Consider the following 18,261-nt stretch of genomic DNA (forward strand, 5'->3'; position numbering starts at 1 on the left):
GCCCCTTGGAAGAGACGTGCAAGTCGCAGTAGCTTATCAAGATGGTTTAAATGCCCCTTGGTAGAGACATGCTGGTCGAAATAGCTTAACAAGACGGTTTAAATGCCCCTTGGAAAAGTGGTGGAGGTTGTGGTAGCTAAACAAGAAGGTTTAAATGCCCTTTCAAGAGACGTGCAGGTCGCAGTAGCTTAACAAGAAGGTTTAAATGCCCCTTGGAAGAGAAGTGCAGGTCTCAGTAGCTTAACAAGACGGTTTAAATGCCCCATGGAAGAGACGTGCAGGTCGCAGTAGCTTAACAAGACGGTTTAAATGCCCCTTGGAAGAGCGATGGAGATCGCAGTAGATTAACAAGATGGCTTAAATGCCCTTTGGAAGAGATGTGCAGGTCGCAGTAGCTTAACAAGATGGTTGAAATGCCCCTTGGAAGATCGGTGGAGGTCGCAGTAGCTTAACAAGATGGTTTAAATGCCCCTTGAAGAAACGTGCAGGTCGCAGTAGCTTAACAAAACGGTTTAAATGCCCCTTGGAAGAGACGTGCAAGTCGCAGTAGCTTAACAAGACGGTTTAAATGCCCCTTGGAAGAGACGTGCAGGTTGCAGTAGCTTAACAAGACAGTTTAAATGCCCCTTGGAAGACAAATGCAGGACGCAGTAGCTTAACAAGACGGTTTAAATGCCCCTTGGAAAAGTGGTGGAGGTTACAGTAGCTAAACAAGAAGGTTTAAATGCACCTTGGAAGAGACGTGCAAGTCTCAGTAGCTTAACAAGACAGTTTAAATGCCCCTTGGAAGAGACGTGCATTTCTCAGTAGCTTAACAAGACGCTTTAAATGCCCCTTGGAAGAGACATGCAGGTTGCAGTAGATTAACAAGACGGTTTCAATACCCCTTGGAAAAGTGGTGGAGGTTACAGTAGCTAAACAAGAAGGTTTAAATGCCCCTTGGAAGAGAAGTGCAAGTCACAGTAGCTTAACAAGACGGTTTAAATGCCCGTTGGAAGAGACGTGCAGGTCGCAGTAGCTTAACAAGACGGTTTAAATGCCCCTTGAAAGAGACGTGCAGGTTGCAGTAGCTTAAAAAGACGGTTTAAATGCCCCTTGCAAGAAACATGCAGGTCGCAATAGCTTAACAAGATGGTTTAAATGACCCTTGGAAAAGTGGTGGAGATTACAGTAGCTAAATCTGAAGGTTTAAATGCCCCATGGAAGAGACGTGCAAGTCGCAGTAGCTTAACAAGACGGTTTAAATGCCCCTTGCAAAAGTGGTGGAGATTACAGTAGCTAAGCAGGAAGGTTTAAATGCCCCTTGGAAGAGACGTGCAAGTCGCAGTAGCTTAACAAGACGGTTTAAATGCCCCTTGGAAGAAACGTGCAGGTCGCAGTAGCTTAACAAGACGGTTTAAATGCACCTTGGAAGAGACGTGCAGGTCACATTAGCTTAACGAGATGGTTTAAATGCCCATTGGAAGAGACATGCAGGTCGCAGAAGCTTAACAAGACGGTTTAAATGCCCCTTGGAAGAGACGTGCAGGTCGCAGTAGCTTAACAAGACTGTTTAAATGCCCCATGGAAGAGACGTGCAGGTCGCAGTAGCTTAACAAGACGGTGTAAATGTCCCATGGAAGATAAGTGCAGGTCGCAGTAGCTTAACAAGACGGTTTAAATGCCCCTTGGACGAGCGGTGGAGGTCGCAGTAGCTTAACAAGATGGTTTAAATGCCCCTTGGAAGAGACGTGCAGGTCGCTGTAGCTTAACAAAACGGTTTAAATGCCCCTTGGAAAAGCGGTGGAGGTTACAGTAGCTAAACAAGAAGGTTTAAATGCCCCTTGAAAGAGAGGTGCAAGTCGCAGTGGCTTAACAAGACAGTTTAAATGCCCCCTGGAAGAGACGTGCATTTCGCAGTAGCTTAACAAGACGCTTTAAATGCCCCTTGGAAGAGACATGCAGGAAGCAGTAGATTAACAAGACGGTTTAAATGCCCCTTGGAAAAGTGGTGGAGGTTACAGTAGCTAAACAAGAAGGTTTAAATGCCCCTTGGAAGAGAAGTGCAAGTCACAGTAGCTTAACAAGACGGTTTAAATGCCCGTTGGAAGAGACGTGCAGGTCGCAGTAGCTTAACAAGACGGTTTAAATGCCCCTTGAAAGAGACGTGCAGGTTGCAGTAGCTTAAAAAGACGGTTTAAATGCCCCTTGGAAGAGACATGCAGGTCGCAGTAGCTTAGCAGAACGTTTTAAATGCCGCTTGGAAGATAAGTGCAGGTCGCAATAGCTTAACAAGACGATTTAAATGACCCTTGGAAAAGTGGTGGAGGTTACAGTAGCTAAACAAGAAGGTGTAAATGCCCTTGGAAGAGACGTGCAAGTCGCAGTAGCTGAACAAGATGGTTTAAATGCCCCTCGGAAGAGACATGCAGGTCGCAGTAGCTTAACAAGACGGTTTAAATGCCCCTTGGAAGAAACGTGCAGGTCGCAGTAGATTAAAAAGACGTTTTAAATGCCCCTTGGAAGAGACATGCAGGTCGCAGTAGCTTAATAAGATGGTTTAAATGCCCCTTGGAAAAGTGATGAAGATTACAGTAGCTAAACAAGAAGTTTAAATGCCCCTTGGAAGAGACGTGCAAGTCGCAGTAGCTTAACAAGACGGTTTAAATGCCCCTTGGAAAAGTGGTGGAGATTACAGTAGCTAAACGAGAAGGTTTAAATGCCCCTTGGAAGATACGTGCAAGTCGCAGTAGCTTAACAAGACGGTTTAAATGCCCCTTGGAAGAAACATGCAGGTCGCAGTAGCTTAACAAGACGGTTTAAATGCCCCTTGGAAGAGACGTGCAGGTCGCAGTAGCTTAACAAGACGGTGTAAATGCCCCTTGGAAGAGCAGTGGAGGTCGTAATAGCTTAACAAGACGGATTAAATGCCCCTTGGTAGAGACGTGCAGATCGCAGCAGCTTAACAAGATGGTTTAAATGCACCTTGGAAGAGACGTGCAGGTCGCAGTAGCTTAAAAAGATGGTTTAAATGCCCGTTGGAAGAGACGTGCAGGTCGCAGTAGCTTAACAAAACGGTTTAAATGCCCCTTGGAAGAGACACGCAAGTCACAGTAGCTTAACAAGATGGTTTAAATGCCCCATGGAAGAGAGGTGCAGGTCGCAGTAGCTTATCAAGACGGTTTAAATGCCCCTTGGAAAAGTGGTGGAGGTTGCAGTAGCTAAACAAGAAGGTTTAAATGCCTTTTTTAAGAGACGTGCAGGTCGCAGTAGCTTAACAAGACGGTTTAATTGCCCCTTGGAAAAGTGGTGGAGATTACAGTAGCTAAACCAGAAGGTTTAAATGCCCCTTGGAAGAGACGTGGAAGTCGCAGTAGCTTAACAAGACGGTTTAAATGCCCCTTGGAAGAAACGTGCAGGTCGCAGTAGCTTAACAAGACGGTTTAAATGCACCTTGGAAGAGACGTGCAGGTCGCAGTAGCTTAACAAGATGGTTTAAATGCCCATTGTAAGAGACGTGCAGGTCGCAGTAGCTTAACAAGACGGTTTAAATGCCCCTTGGAAGAGACGTGCAGGGCGCATTAGCTTAACAAGACTGTTTAAATGCCCCATGGAAGAGACGTGCAGGTCGCAGTAGCTTAACAAGACGGTTTAAATGCCCCATGGAAGAGACGTGCAGGTCGCAGTAGCTTAACAAGACGGTTTAAATGCCCCTTGCAAGAGCGGTGGAGGTCGCAGTAGCTTAACAAGATGGTTTAAATGCCCCTTGGAAGAAACGTGCAGGTCGCAGTAGCTTAACAAGACGGTTTAAATGCCCCTTGGAAAAGCGGTGGAGGTCGCAGTAGACTATCAAGATGGTTTAAATGCCCCTTGGAAGAAACATGCAGTTCGCAGTATCTTAACAAAACGGTTTAAATGCCCCTTGGAGGAGACGTGCAAGTCGCAGTAGCTTAACAAGACGGTTTAAATGCCCCTTGGAAGAGACGTGCAGGTCGCAGTAGCTTAACAAGACGGTTTAAATGCCCCTTGGAAGAGATGTGCAGGTTGCAGTAGCTTAAAAAGTCGGTTTAAATGCCCCTTGGAAGAGACATACAGGTCGCAGTAGCTTAACAATACGGTTTAAATGCCCCTTGGAAGAGAAATGCAGATCGCAGTAGCTTAACAAGACGGTTTAAATGCCCCTTGGAAGAGACATGCAGGTCGCAGTAGCTTAGCAAGACGTTTTAATTGCCGCTTGGAAGATAAGTGCAGGTCGCAAAAGCTTAACAAGACGATTTAAATGACCCTTGGAAAAGTGGTGGAGGTTACAGTAGCTAAACAAGAAGGTGTAAATGCCCCTTGGAAGAGACGTGCAAGTCGCAGTAGCTGAACAAGATGGTTTAAATGCCCCTCGGAAGAGACATGCAGGTCGCAGTAGCTTAACAAGACGGTTTAAATGCCCCTTGGAAGAAACGTGCAGGTCGCAGTAGATTAAAAAGACGTTTTAAATGCCCCTTGGAAGAGACATGCAGGTCGCAGTAGCTTAATAAGATGGTTTAAATGCCCCTTGGAAAAGTGATGGAGATTACAGAAGCAAAACAAGAAGTTTAAATGCCCCTTGGAAGAGACGTGCAAGTCGCAGTAGCTTAACAAGACGGTTTAAATGCCCCTTGGAAAAGTGGTGGAGATTACAGTAGCTAAACAAGAAGGTTTAAATGCCCCTTGGAAGAGACGTGCAAGTCGCAGTAGCTTAACAAGACGGTTTAAATGCCCCTTGGAAGAAAAGTGCAGGTCGCAGTAGCTTAACAAGACGGTTTAAATGCCCCTTGGAAGAGACGTGCAGTTCGCAGTAGCTTAACAAGACGGTGTAAATGCCCCTTGGAAGAGCAGTGGAGGTCGTAATAGCTTAACAAAACGGATTAAATGCCCCTTAGTAGAGACGTGCAGATCGCAGCAGCTTAACAAGACGGTTTAAATGCCCCTTGGAAGAGACGTGCAGGTCGCAGTAGCTTAACAAGACGGTTTAAATGCCCTATGGAAGAGACGTGCAGGTCGCAGTAGATTAACAAGACGGTTTAAATGCCCCATGGAAGAGCGATGGAGATCGCAGTAGATTAACAAGATGGCTTAAATGCCCTTTGGAAGAGACGTGCAGGTCGCAGTAGCTTAAGAAGATGGTTAAAATGCCCCTTGGGAGAGCGGTGGAGGTCGCAGTAGCTTAACAAGATGGTTTAAATGCCCCTTGAAGAAACCTGCAGGTCGCAGTAGCTTAACAAAACGGTTTAAATGCCCCTTGGAAGAGAAGTGCAAGTCGCAGTGGCTAAACAAGACAGTTTAAATGCCCCTTGTAAGAGAAATGCAGGACGCAGTAGCTTAACAAGACTGTTTAAATGCCCTTTGGAAGAGCGATGGAGGTCGCAGCAGATTAACAAGATGGCTTAAATGCCCTTTGGAAGAGACGTGCAGGTCGCAGTAGCTTAACAAGATGGTTAAAATGCAACTTGGAAGAGCGGTGGAGGTTGCAGTAGCTTAACAAGATGGTTTAAATGCCCCTTGAAGAAACGTGCAGGTCGCAGTAGCTTAACAAAACGGTTTAAATGCCCCTTGGAAGAGACGTGCAATTCGCAGTAGCTTAACAAGACAGTTTAAATGCCCCTTGCAAGAGAAATGCAGGATGCAGTAGCTTAACAAGACTGCTTAAATGCCCCTTGGAAAAGTGGTGGAGGTTACAGTAGCTAAACAAGAAGGTTTAAATGCCCCTTGGAAGAGACGTGCAAGTCTCAGTAGCTTAACAAGACGGTTTAAATGCCCCTCGGAAGAAACATGCAGGTCACAGTAGCTTAACAAGACTGTTTAAATGCCCCTTGGAAGAGACGTGCAGGTCGCAGTAGCTTAAAAAGATGGTTTAAATGCCCCTTGGAAGAGACATGCAGGTCGCAGTAGCTTAACAAGAAGGCTTAAATGCCGCTTGGAAGATAAGGGCAGTTCGCAGTAGCTTAACAAGACGGTTTAAATGCCCCTTGGAAAAGTGGTGGAGGTTACAGTAGCTTTACAAGACCGTTTAAATGCCCCTTGGAAGAGACGTTCAAGTCGCAGTAGCTTAACAAAACGGTTTAAATGCCCCTTGGAAGAGACGTGCATTTCGCAGTAGCTTAACATGACTGTTTAAATGCTCCTTGGAAGAGACGTGCAGGTCGCAGTAGCTTAACAAGACGGTTTAAATGCCCCTTGGAAAAGTGGTGAAAGTTACAGTAGCTAAACAAGAAGTTTAAATGCCCCTTGGAAGAGACGTGCAAGTCGCAGTAGCTTAACAAGACAGTTTAAATGCCCCTTGGAAGAAACGTGCAGGTCGCAGTAGCTTAACAAGACGGTTTAAATGCCCCTTGGAAGAGACGTGCAGGTCGCAGTAGCTTAACAAGACGGTGTAAATGCCCCTTGGAAGAGCAGTGGAGGTCGTATTAGCTTAACAAGACGGATTAAATGCCCCTTGGTAGAGACGTGCAGATCGCTGCAGCTTAACAAGACGGTTTAAATGCACCTTGGAAGAGACGTGCAGGTCGCAGTAGCTTAACAAGATAGTTTAAATGCCCGTTGGAAGAGACGTGCAGGTCGCAGTAGCTTAACAAAACGGTTTAAATGCCCCTTGGAAGAGACGTGCAAGTCACAGTAGCTTAACAAGATGGTTTAAATGCCCCATGGAAGAGACGTGCAGGTCGCAGTAGCTTATCAAGATGGTGTAAATGCCCCTTGGTAGAGACATGCTGGTCGCAGTAGCTTAACAAGACGGTTTAAATGCCCCTTGGAAAAGTGGTGGAGGTTGCAGTAGCTAAACAAGAAGGTTTAAATGCCCTTTTGAAGAGACGTGCAGGTCACAGTAGATTAACAAGACGGTTTAAATGCCCCATGGAAGAGACGTGCAGGTTGCAGTAGCTTAACAAGACGGTTTAAATGACCCTTGGAAGAGCGATGGAGGTCGCAGTAGATTAACAAGATGGCTTAAATGCCCTTTGGAAGAGACGTGCAGGTCGCAGTAGCTTAACAAGATGGTTAAAATGCCCCTTGGAAGAGCGGTGGAGGTCGCAGTAGCTTAACAAGGTGGTTTAAATGCCCCTTGAAGAAACGTGCAGGTCGCAGTAGCTTAACAAAACGGTTTAAATGCCCCTTGGAAGAGACGTGCAAGTCGCAGTAGCATAACAAGACGGTTTAAATGCCCCTTGGAAGAGACGTGCAGGTTGCAGTAGCTTAACAAGACAGTTTAAATGCCCCTTGGAAGAGAAATGCAGGACGCAGTAGCTTAACAAGACGGTTTAAATGCCCCTTGGAAAAGTGGTGGAGGTTACAGTAGCTAAACAAGAAGGTTTAAATGCCCCTTGGAAGAGACGTGCAAATCTCAGTAGCTTAACAAGACGGTTTAAATGCCCCTTGGAAGAGAAGTGCAGGTCGCAGTGTGAGGGTCGTGATGACATTCCACTCGTCCTCCAGTCACTCCAAATTCAAACTATGAGCATGGGTCAACCATTCAAAGAATGAGTCAGACAACAAGCTGGTTCAAACTCAGAGCATGCTCAGAAGGCTACTGGCAAGCCACGATCTCAGCAATGTTCTGAATTTATTTTTTACATGCACAAATCTAAATACACTACATAATGGGAGGGGAAAGAGGTTGTCCGGAGCAGGGTAAGCCATGAAAGTCCAGTGTCTGGCCACTCCTGATTGGTCCACATCTCCTTGTCTCAATCTCTGGGCAGATATTGCAGCCGTCAGCTTATAATCTTGTTTCGTTTCTCTGAAATAAGTCTTGGCAACACTGGAACTGTCTTAGTTTAAGTTTCGATTTGAGTAATATATAGCAAGGAAAGCTTATTGTTATATGACACAAAATGGTGGTTAGTACATTAGCAAAAAAGCGTATAAAAGTTACAAAAGTATAAAAGTTACAAGAAAATATATATATATATATATTTTTACCCTGACATTCCCCCCTAAACACTAAGCTTTCCCTTGCTTCGGGGCCTTTGAGACTGTCCATGTGTGGGGAGAGGGGAGGTGGATTTCTTCACCCAATCATCTTAGAAGCTGCCCCCTTATGGGACGCCCCCAAACAATTGAGCCCTACTCTAAATGACACATGGAGTTCTCCCAACTGACCCTAAACTAAATCTCTCAATTGGACTCTGTCATGGGGGGGTCTGGTCAGGCCTGTTCAAAGGAGTGTATTTCTCCATATCTTCCTTACTGGTATCATCATGTAACAGAGATGTGGTTTCTTGATTCAGAAAGGTCCCGGAAGTTGGGACAGCATTGGTTATAGCTTTCCTGTATAAGGGGACTATGCAGCATAGGACCACCAGGCCCAATACTAGTAGACCTCCTATCACTAAACAAGCTTGCTGGAAGAATCCCTTGACCCCTCCCAACCAACCTGAGAAGAAGGAGGTATCTACCCCTGCATTCGCCTTCACTTCCTCTGCCAGACTTGTTATCTTTCGAAGAGCTACTACGGTTTTTCCATTCACTCCTGAGTTCTGAGGAATGTATGTGCAACATTCTTCCCCTATCATCCCACATACTCCACCTTTCTCAGCAAGAATCATATCTATTGCCAATCTATTTTGAAGAGTCATTCTTGTATTGGGTCCTAGTTCCTCAACTATGCCCTGGAAGGCATCTCTGCTGTAATTTATAAATCTCTGCTCAGTGTAATAGACATAATTTATCCAGTCTACATTTCTATTTATCTGTATGGTTGGAATGAGAGAAAGAAAACCCGCTACCACTTGATTCTGGGCCTTGTACTCGTCTGGGACCCCCCTCGGGACCCCTATAGAATCTATATAGACCTTAGGGTCCTCAGCATAACCGGAATGTAATTGCTCTAAACTTCTTTTCCGTCGGGACTCCTTGGGGATTGGGTCTGTGGGATCCCAGGGCAGAATTCTAAACTGCATGGCTAATTTTACTAGGGTACATTGTCCGGTCCAGGTGGTCGGAAGTCTGGACCTGAGTCATCCATCCCCACAGAGCCAATAAACATCATATATATACCTGGAGTGATTGCTTAACAGGTCAGTGTCTACAGTCTCGTTAGTCTGACAGAAGCCGTCTTCAAAGATTCCTAGAGAAGGACCGGTGGAATTATCAGGGGAATAACAAGTGTAGTTATCTTTGGTTATTATTATATCACCCGGGGTTCGAATTTTAGCCTTGGAGCTAACCAGGGGAATATATTCAGGACAGGAGCTACCTTTTAGTTTTTTCAGCAATCCCAATAAACAGAGGGTGCTATTATTGTCAGCAGGGAAAGCATGGGTGTACAGATGAGTATTAGCGGCTGCACAAGCTACACAGCCTTCAGATATATTTTGGGCTCGGACGTTATACCGTACCCATTCTAACCATAGATTCTTCCGAGGATTCACTTGAGTCTCCATGGAAAAAACATCCTCCCATTTGAGTCTCGGGATTGGGATTACTTCTGTCAGAATTCTTTGTAACGCCTCCCCCCATATGGGCAGACGTGCAAGGGGGGGGGCCTGCGTGGGTTTTGTTTTTATATCTTTTAACTCTATTATTCCTTGTTTGGGATTTATGAAGCCATTGTAACTGCTTAAAACATATTTTCCTAAATCTCCCGACTGGGGGTTTTCTAAATTCAAATATAAGGGGAAACACTTCTTATCCCATGAGTATTTTGGCTTGTGCGGTGGTCGCTCCTTGTTTATAAACCCCGTACTTAAAGTCATTCGAGTCAATAGAGACCTCCCCTCTCTATCCTTACTGTTTATAGCTTCCTTTGGTTTGTATCCCCAGTCCGTGTCTCCCGTGTTCCACCCCACATCTGACCAATAGTAGCAGTATTCATTTCCCGGACGGGTTACACAGAGATAGAATGTTCCTCGGGCATAGGCATCATACGAGTTCCAGGTCATTTCAGCACAATTTACTGTATTACAAAAGTCAAATTGATAAGTCTGGGTCTTTGCTTCAGTATCCACCCAGAAGGTGGTGGCCGCCCAGCTCGGGACGGGCAGTAGGCACATGGAAAGGATATGGAAAAAAGTGACCATCTTCTATGGGCTCGTTCTATCTCGCTTGCAATGGGAAGCGTGGATCCAAATGCCTTTTCCTTCGAGTTTCAGAGCCGTCGGGGTGGTGAGAAGCACAGTGTACGGTCCCTCGAACCGCGGCTGGAGGCAGTCTTTCCGGACAAACTTTTTCACATACACCAGATCGCCTGGGATGAAATCATGTACTGCATCACCTGTAGATTCTGGGAGAGAAGCAGATACTGTAGAGCGGGTGTTAGTCAATTCTCTAGACAGAGCAATCACAAATTTTACCACTCTATCATGTGTTTCGGACACTTCTTGGGGCCTAATCTCTCCTATCTTGGGCGGGGCCCCAAACAGAATTTCGTAGGGAGTCAGCCCATGTTTGGCCTGAGGAGTGTGTCTGATATGATACAGTACTATGGGGAGTAAGTCGGGCCAGGGGAGGGGATGGTCTTGGGTCATTTTCAAGAGCTGGGTCTTAAGTGTGGAATTCATCCTTTCCACTTTGCCTGAACTGGCAGGATGGTATGGAGTGTGGAGGCCCAAATCTGTTCCCAACATATTCCAAAGTTCTTTATAGATATTTGCTGTGAAAGCTGGTCCTTGATCCGATTCTATGACTTGGGGAAACTCCAAATCTGCAGGCAATTTCGGTGATCAGTTTCTTGGCTGTGACTTTAGCAGTCATGTTGACAACCGGGTAGGCCTCGGGCCAGGCTGAGAACATATCCACGGCTACCAAAACGTACTCCTATTTTCCTGCTTTAGGCATTTGGATATGGTCGACTTGTATTCTCTGCCAAGGGTAGTCTGGTTTTGCCAGATGTTGAAGAGGGACCCGTGCCGTACACGTTGGGTTGCAGGTAGCGCAGACAGAGCAGGATTTTGAGTACGCAGTCACAATGGAAGAGATTCCAGGTGCAAAGTACAGTTTCTTGATACATGCCAAAGCTTGATTCTTTCCTCTGTGTGTAGGCCCGTGAGCCCATGCTGCCACAGCTGAGTACATGCGTCTAGGCAAGCAAGGTTTCCCATCCACTTGGTAAAGAGTCGAGTTGACCTTTGAATCTTTGCGACCTGCCAGCACGGCTCCTGCCGCTTTCCATTGCTTGACTTCTTCAGTGGGGGTCTTCCTTTGTTCCTCACACAATTTTTCTTCAGGCATCCTGACCCCCCTGGATTCCACTCGTGTCTCCGCTGGACTTGTATGGTCTTCCGCCGGCTGTTCCTTGGCTCTTGCTCTAGTGAGCGCCACAGCTACGGTTTGCAGAGTCTCTCCCATCTCTTCTTCCTTTTCCTGCCACTTTGATGACACATTCTCCACTGCTGCAGTCTTGGCTGCTTGGTCAGCTAGGTGGTTGCCCCTGGCTTCCCTGGAATCTAGTCTTCCATGAGCCTTGACCTTGATAACAGCAACCTGAATGGGTAGTTCCAGGGCCTCCATTAGGGCCTTAATCTATGAGGCATGTTTCACTGGTGTACCTGCGGCTGTGATGAATCCTCTAGACTTCCACAAGAGTCCAGAATCATTACAAATTCCATGTCCATACCTGGAATCGGTATATATATTCGCCGTTGTTCCTGCTGCCAGGTGGCAGGCCTCTGTGAGAGCCACAAGTTCAGCCTCTTGTGCAGACATGTATGGTGGTAGAGCTTCAGCCTTGAGGACTGTTAGGTCTGTTGTGACAGCATATCCCGTGTGGTACTTCCCTTGAGGGTCTGCGAAACGGGATCCATCAGTCCATAGGTGCAAGGCAGGGTCTGCGAGCGGATGTGTCACCATATTCTCTGGAGCAGAAGTCTCTTCCTGCAAAATTTTTATACAATCATGAGGTTCCACCAATGGACCTTAACCCTCTTCACCTTCCCCCCTAGAAGGTGGAAGCAAAGTGGCAGGGTTGATAGTCAGACATCTGGTAAATGTTATATTGGAAGGCAACAATAGGGAACACTGCAGCCGCAGGTGTCTTTGGTTGGTGAGATGTTTCGGAGATGTTTGCTGCAGAACAGCCGAGAGATAATGGCCGGCCTGTATAACTAGATCATGTCCAAGGACGATATCAGCTGACTTGTCAAGGAGAATGTGAGCAGCGTGGACCGCCTTAAGACACGTGGGGGCAGTTCGGGCGACAGGGTCCAGGCGGGCTGAGTAGTAGCCCAAAGGCCGATACTTATGTTCATAACGTTGTGCTAGAACTCCAGAGGCATGACCTTCCGATTCAGAGACAAAGAGGTGAAATGGCTGAGTATAGTCTGGTAAGCCCAAGGCCGGGGCAGAGACAACAGCCTGTTTAAGGCGGTCAAAACATAGTCTGTGTTGATGAGAAACACGTGGATCTTCAGCATGAAGCCAAACTGAGCCTTCATTCTTGAGACAGTCGTACAGAGGTTGCATGAGCTTTGAGGCATCAGGGATCCATTGCCTGCAATAAGTGATGAGGCCAAGGAAAGTCTGCATAGCGGAATAGGTGGTTGGGAAGGTGATATCCATGATGGCTTGCTTTCTTTCTTCAGTCAGATGTTTAGCACCTTGTGAAATACAATGTCCGAGGAAAATGACCTTGGGCAGACACCATTGGACTTTGCCTTTCGAGACTTTACAGTTAGCTGAGTGAAGAAACCAGAGAAGGGATGCTGACATCTCTGGCAAATTTTCTTCAGTGCCACAGAGTAAAAGATCATCCACATACTGTAGAAGGGTGACCTGAGGGTTCTCTTGAACCCATGGCTCCAGAATAGACTTCATAGAATGAGTGAATTGGTTAGGAGAGCTCTGGGCTCTTTGCGGAGTCCTGGTCCATGTAAGCTGTGCTCCTTGAAAGGTGAAGGCAGAAAGAAACCACGAATCTTCATGTAAAAGTATACTGAAGAAGGCGTTGGCCAGATCTAACACCGTAAACAAGGTGGCCGTTGGAGGCAGCTGAGACAAAAGGGTGTTTGGGTTAGGTACCACTGGAGTTTCTAAAATGGTAGCTGCATTGACGGCTCTGAGATCCTGAACCAACCGGTATCTTGGAGGCTCTCCCGGAGCGGTTTTCTTTTTTACAGGAAAGAGGGGTGTATTGCATGGAGATACACATCTGACAAAGACTCCTGATTCCAGGAAGGAAGCGACTTGGGTACTCAAGCTTTGTTCTTGTGCAGCCTTGAGGGGGTATTGTGGCAACCGTGGGTACCTGTGTCCAGGCTTGAGGTGTACCTGGACCGGGGGAACCTGCAGGAGGCCGACGTCCTCTGGCCCACTGGACCACAGAGAGTGAGAGAACTGTGAGGTATCAAGAAGAGTGTGAGGTTGTATGGTCATCATCATGAGAGGGAAGGCTTTAAGAACACAGCGGTCTTCAGTCCCTTGTTCGGAATGAGGGTCCCGTAAAAGAAGCTCCATACCATGGTTTCCGAAGGTAATTGTTGCCTTCATCCGCTCTAAGAGATCGGCTCCCAACAGGTTGACAGGGCAAGTTTCAGAGACCAAGAATCTTGTGAGTACTCCGGTGAACGGTCCTGCAGACACAGGGACTGTGAGTGGAGAAGAAATATGTTGACCTTCTACCCCAACACAGGTGAGGGTATCCGGTGATAGGGATACAGAAGGAGGGAGCTGTGCAGAAGATATGACAGATGTGGCCGCCCCAGTGTCCACCAGGAACTCCAGTGGTTGATGGTCCACCTGTAAAGTGACAGTCCCACAGGCGGCCGTGAGATGCGTAGCCGGGAAAGTGGACACTGGTTGACCGAGCCGTCATTGGCGTGGATGAGATGGTTCATGGGAAGGTCCATGGTTGTGTGGACCGTCATGAAATGAGCGGTCATGGTACTGTCTGCGGGTTGGACAGTCTCTGAGAATGTGATTAGGGTTACCACACTCCCAACACAACATTCGTCCTTCAGAATTACGAGATTGTCTTCTGTTTCTAGATGGTCCCTTGTCATCTCTTCTGTTTTGTTTTCTATATGTGGGAGGAGTATCATCACCTGTGCCTTTAACCATTACCCACTTGATTCCATGTTGGTTGCCAGGGGGTGGGTAGCTTTCTTGAGCTTGATATACCATAGCAGGAGTGGTTTTCTTCTTTGGCTTAGTATCCTTTTCCATTTTTAGCATTGATTTTTGGAAAGCTTTAACGATGTCCACTGCGTCGTTGAAAGAAGAAGAACGAATCTCGGGCCGTACTCTCAGGACTTCATCTCTGAGAGCGTCTTGTAGACCATCTACTAGGGCCTGAACCAACAGGGCGGCCTGCGTCTTGACGTGAGGACTGTATCCGAGATCCTCAAAATGCATGCTGAGTCTTGCAGCATATCTTTCCACAGATTCATCAGGGTCTTGTTGAACATCTTGTACAGACCCAGCTTGATCTGACAAGCAATCCTGAGCCCAGGCCTTTAACTGTTTCATGTATTCTAGGCCGGATTCATACGTACTAAGGGATCCTGCTTTTGTGGAATCCATGGCCTTTTGAAATCTCTCCTTTTTCGGCTAAGTGAGCCTGGCATTCTGCAGCCAGAGTAGAACCAGCAGCAAGGGAAATTTTGCGAGCCAATCCTCCAACATGGCTCATACAGGTGTTTGCAGGGTTGACTATGGCCCCCACCCGATGTGTAAGGATGTCACCATAGCCTATTGACAGAGTGACAGGGCGTCCTGATGGGTCTACTAGATTCCGGGAGCGGCAGGGGTCCCAGACTTCTGAGGGGCTGAGGGGTGGTGCTCTTTCAGCAGTTGCTTGGAGCAAGGGCCGGAGTACGGGTAATGGATGTGGGGTGGAGAATGCCATAGGAGACGTATGGGGTAAAGGAGGGGGGGGGCTGGAGTATCTTGAGCCCATCCCTCATCTGGCTCCGTATCGTCTTGAGTAACAGTATGTTGGCGGAGGGAGAGCAGTCTGGCCTGAAATTCTGGGGGGTTGAGGAGGATATCCCCAGGGTTGTGGGTGACTCCCATAGGAAACAGGGGAAGCGTCTCAGCATCGTGGACTGGAGCAGAGGGTGTCACATTAGTTTCAGACGGGTGCTCTGGGACTGCAGGCTTTTCCACCTGTGCTGGTGGCTGGTAATATGCACCGGACGGATCTAGTAGTGGATATAGGCCGGATTGGGGCTTTCCGGGCCTCCCACAACAAGTAAGAGGTGTAGTAAGATGGCCGTTGGAGGGAGGAGTTAGAGTGGAAGTGGGATTGTTCTTGGAGGCAGGAAAAGGTGTAGTAAGATGGCCGTTGGAGGGAGGAGTTAGAGTGGAAGTGGGATTGTTCTTGGAGGCAGGCTGGGCATCGTGCCATGGGCAGCCCGCCCCACAGACACAGCAGAACTCCGCCCAGGGTGGGTTTTGCTCTCCACACCCTCGACACGTCCACCCTTCCGGTGATTTGGCGTCGGCGCCATTATAGGGTGGTGACTGAGGGCTCAGTGTAGTGACAGGCATCAAAGGTGCAACGGCCATTTTGGGGGCACATAACAAATCACATTCTGCAGCTTTCATGTATCCGAACAAAGGCTCGGCATTCTCTGTTCCCCCCTGCACCATCTACTCTAAGATGTGCTTGAGTCTGGTGCAAAAATCCTCACCCAACTTTCCCAACTTCTGTGTAACACATTCTTTCTACACTGAAAACTAAAGCCTGCCTGTACTGGATAAGCTTATCATATTCTACAAATTCCTAACATTCTTCTTGCCTTCTTGCCTTCCCGTAACTCCACTAATTGGCTTAACTCCCACAGCAGCATTCCGCAACTTACGAGATCTTTCAAATTTAAATATACACAACATTTTCTTATAGAATGCAATGATCTGTCGCGACTCAGATCACTGGTGCAGTCTACAGGTCGCCACTCGTCAGTGTAGAGTACTCCTCAATACACTGATAAGACAGAGAGTACACCTCGATCCGTCCCTTCCCTAACCTTGAATGGCGACTTTACAGTACGACTCACCACGGCACCCTGACTGACAGCAGAACCCCTCCTTATGAGGTTTCTCTGTATAAGACGAAGAGTACACCTCAATTCGTCACAGACCCTTACAGCAGAACCCCTCCTTATGAGGTTTCTCTGTATAAGACGAAGAGTACACCTCAATTCGTCTTCCTTCCTACTACGGCACCACCCGTCAGTGTAGAGTACTCCTCAATACACTGATGAGATAGAGAGTACCCCTCGATCTATCTCCTTTCCTACCACGGCACCACCCGTCAGTGTAGAGTACTCCTCAATACACTGTTTCCTAACCTTGACTTTACAGCAGTCTCTGTGTTAGACGAAGAGTACTCCTCAATTCGTCACAGATTCTTTCTCCCTTACACTACAATTCAGGAATGCTTTGAAACCTTGACTATCAGTCACGGGAGGCAGCTATCTAAGAAAAGTACAGTGACCGGGGGAGGAGGAGGTGGTGTGCACACGAGCACGCGCAGGCATGCGACGTCACTCGTTTTAACACTTGCTGGTTCAGGACGTGGTGCGGGACGCCCAAGGTCTCACCACTCGACCGGTCACCCACCCAGATCCAACCTGACAATCCAACAGGAACCGCTGCGGCTGACACACAGGCAAGTGAGACATATAAAATACATCTCAACTTACCGTGTTCGATGGAGGTTGATCAGGCCTCAAATTCAGCCACCGCGGTCACCACCAGGGAAGTCAGCAATATGGGTCCGGGAGGGCGGCGTACCGCTAGCCACGCCTCACGTTGAGCGCCATTTGTGGGGGTCGTGATGACATTCCACTCGTCCTCCAGTCACTCCAAATTCAAACTATGAGCATGGGTCAACCATTCAAAGAATGAGTCAGACAACAAGCTGGTTCAAACTCAGAGCATGCTCAGAAGGCTACTGGCAAGCCACGATCTCAGCAATGTTCTGAATTTATTTTTTACATGCACAAATCTAAATACACTACATAATGGGAGGGGAAAGAGGTTGTCCGGAGCGGGGTAAACCATGAAAGTCCAGTGTCTGGCCACTCCTGATTGGTCCACATCTCCTTGTCTCAGTCTCTGGGCAGATATTGCAGCCGTCAGCTTATAATCTTGTTTCGTTTCTCTGAAATAAGTCTTGGCAACACTGGAACTGTCTTAGTTTAAGTTTCGATTTGAGTAATATATAGCAAGGAAAGCTTATTGTTATATGACACAAAATGGTGGTTAGTACATTAGCAAAAAAGCGTATAAAAGTTACAAAAGTATAAAAGTTACAAGAAAATATATATATATATATATTTTTACCCTGACAGCAGTAGCTTATCAAGACGGTTTAAATGCCCCATGGAAGAGACGTGCAGGTCGCAGTAGATTAACAAGACGGTTTAAATGCCCCATGGAAGAGACGTGCACGTCACAGTAGCTTAAAAGACGGTTTAAATGCCAATTGGAAAAGTGATGGAGGTTACAGTAGCTAAAAAAGAAGGTTTAAATGCCCCTTGGAAGAGACGTGCAGGTCGCAGTAGCTTAACAAGACGGTTTAAATGCCCCTTGGAAGAGCGGTGGAGGTGGTAATAGCTTAACAAGACGGATTAAATGCCACTTGGTAGAGACGTGCAAGTCGCAGTAGCTTAACAAGACAGTTTAAATGCCCCTTGGAAGAGAAATGCAGGACGCAGTAGCTTAACAAGACGGTTTAAATGCCCCTTGGAAGAGCGATGGAGGTCGCAGTAGATTAACAAGATGGCTTAAATGCCCTTTGGCAGAGACGTGCAGGTCGCAGTAGCTTAACAAGATGGTTAAAATGCCCCTTGGAAGAGCGGTGGAGGTCGCAGTAGCTTAACAAGATGGTTTAAATGCCCCTTGAAGAAACGTGCAGGTCGCAGTAGCTTAACAAAACGGTTTAAATGCCCCTTGGAAGAGACGTGCAAGTCGCAGTAGCTTAACAAGACAGTTTAAATGCCCCTTGCAAGAGAAATGCAGGACGCAGTAGCTTAACAAGACGGTTTAAATGCATCTCGGAAAAGTGGTGGAGGTTACAGTAGCTAAACAAGAAGGTTTAAATGCCCCTTGGAAGAGACGTGCAAGTCTCAGTAGCTTAACAAGAAGGTTTAAATGCCCCTCGGAAGAAACATGCAGGTCGCAGTAGCTTAACAAGACGGTTTAAATGGCCCTTGGAAAAGTGGTGGAGGTTACAGTAGCTTTACAAGACTGTTTAAATGCCCCTTGGAAGAGACGTGCAGGTCGCAGTAGCTTAACAAGAAGGCTTAAATGCCGCTTGGAAGATAAGGGCAGCTTGCAGTAGCTTAACAAGACGGTTTAAATGCCCCTTGGAAA

This window comes from Phyllobates terribilis, unplaced genomic scaffold (genome assembly GCF_046119375.1).
Source record: "Phyllobates terribilis strain yellow unplaced genomic scaffold, ASM4611937v1 Scaffold_22__1_contigs__length_20350403, whole genome shotgun sequence".
Classification (NCBI taxonomy): domain Eukaryota; kingdom Metazoa; phylum Chordata; class Amphibia; order Anura; family Dendrobatidae; genus Phyllobates; species Phyllobates terribilis.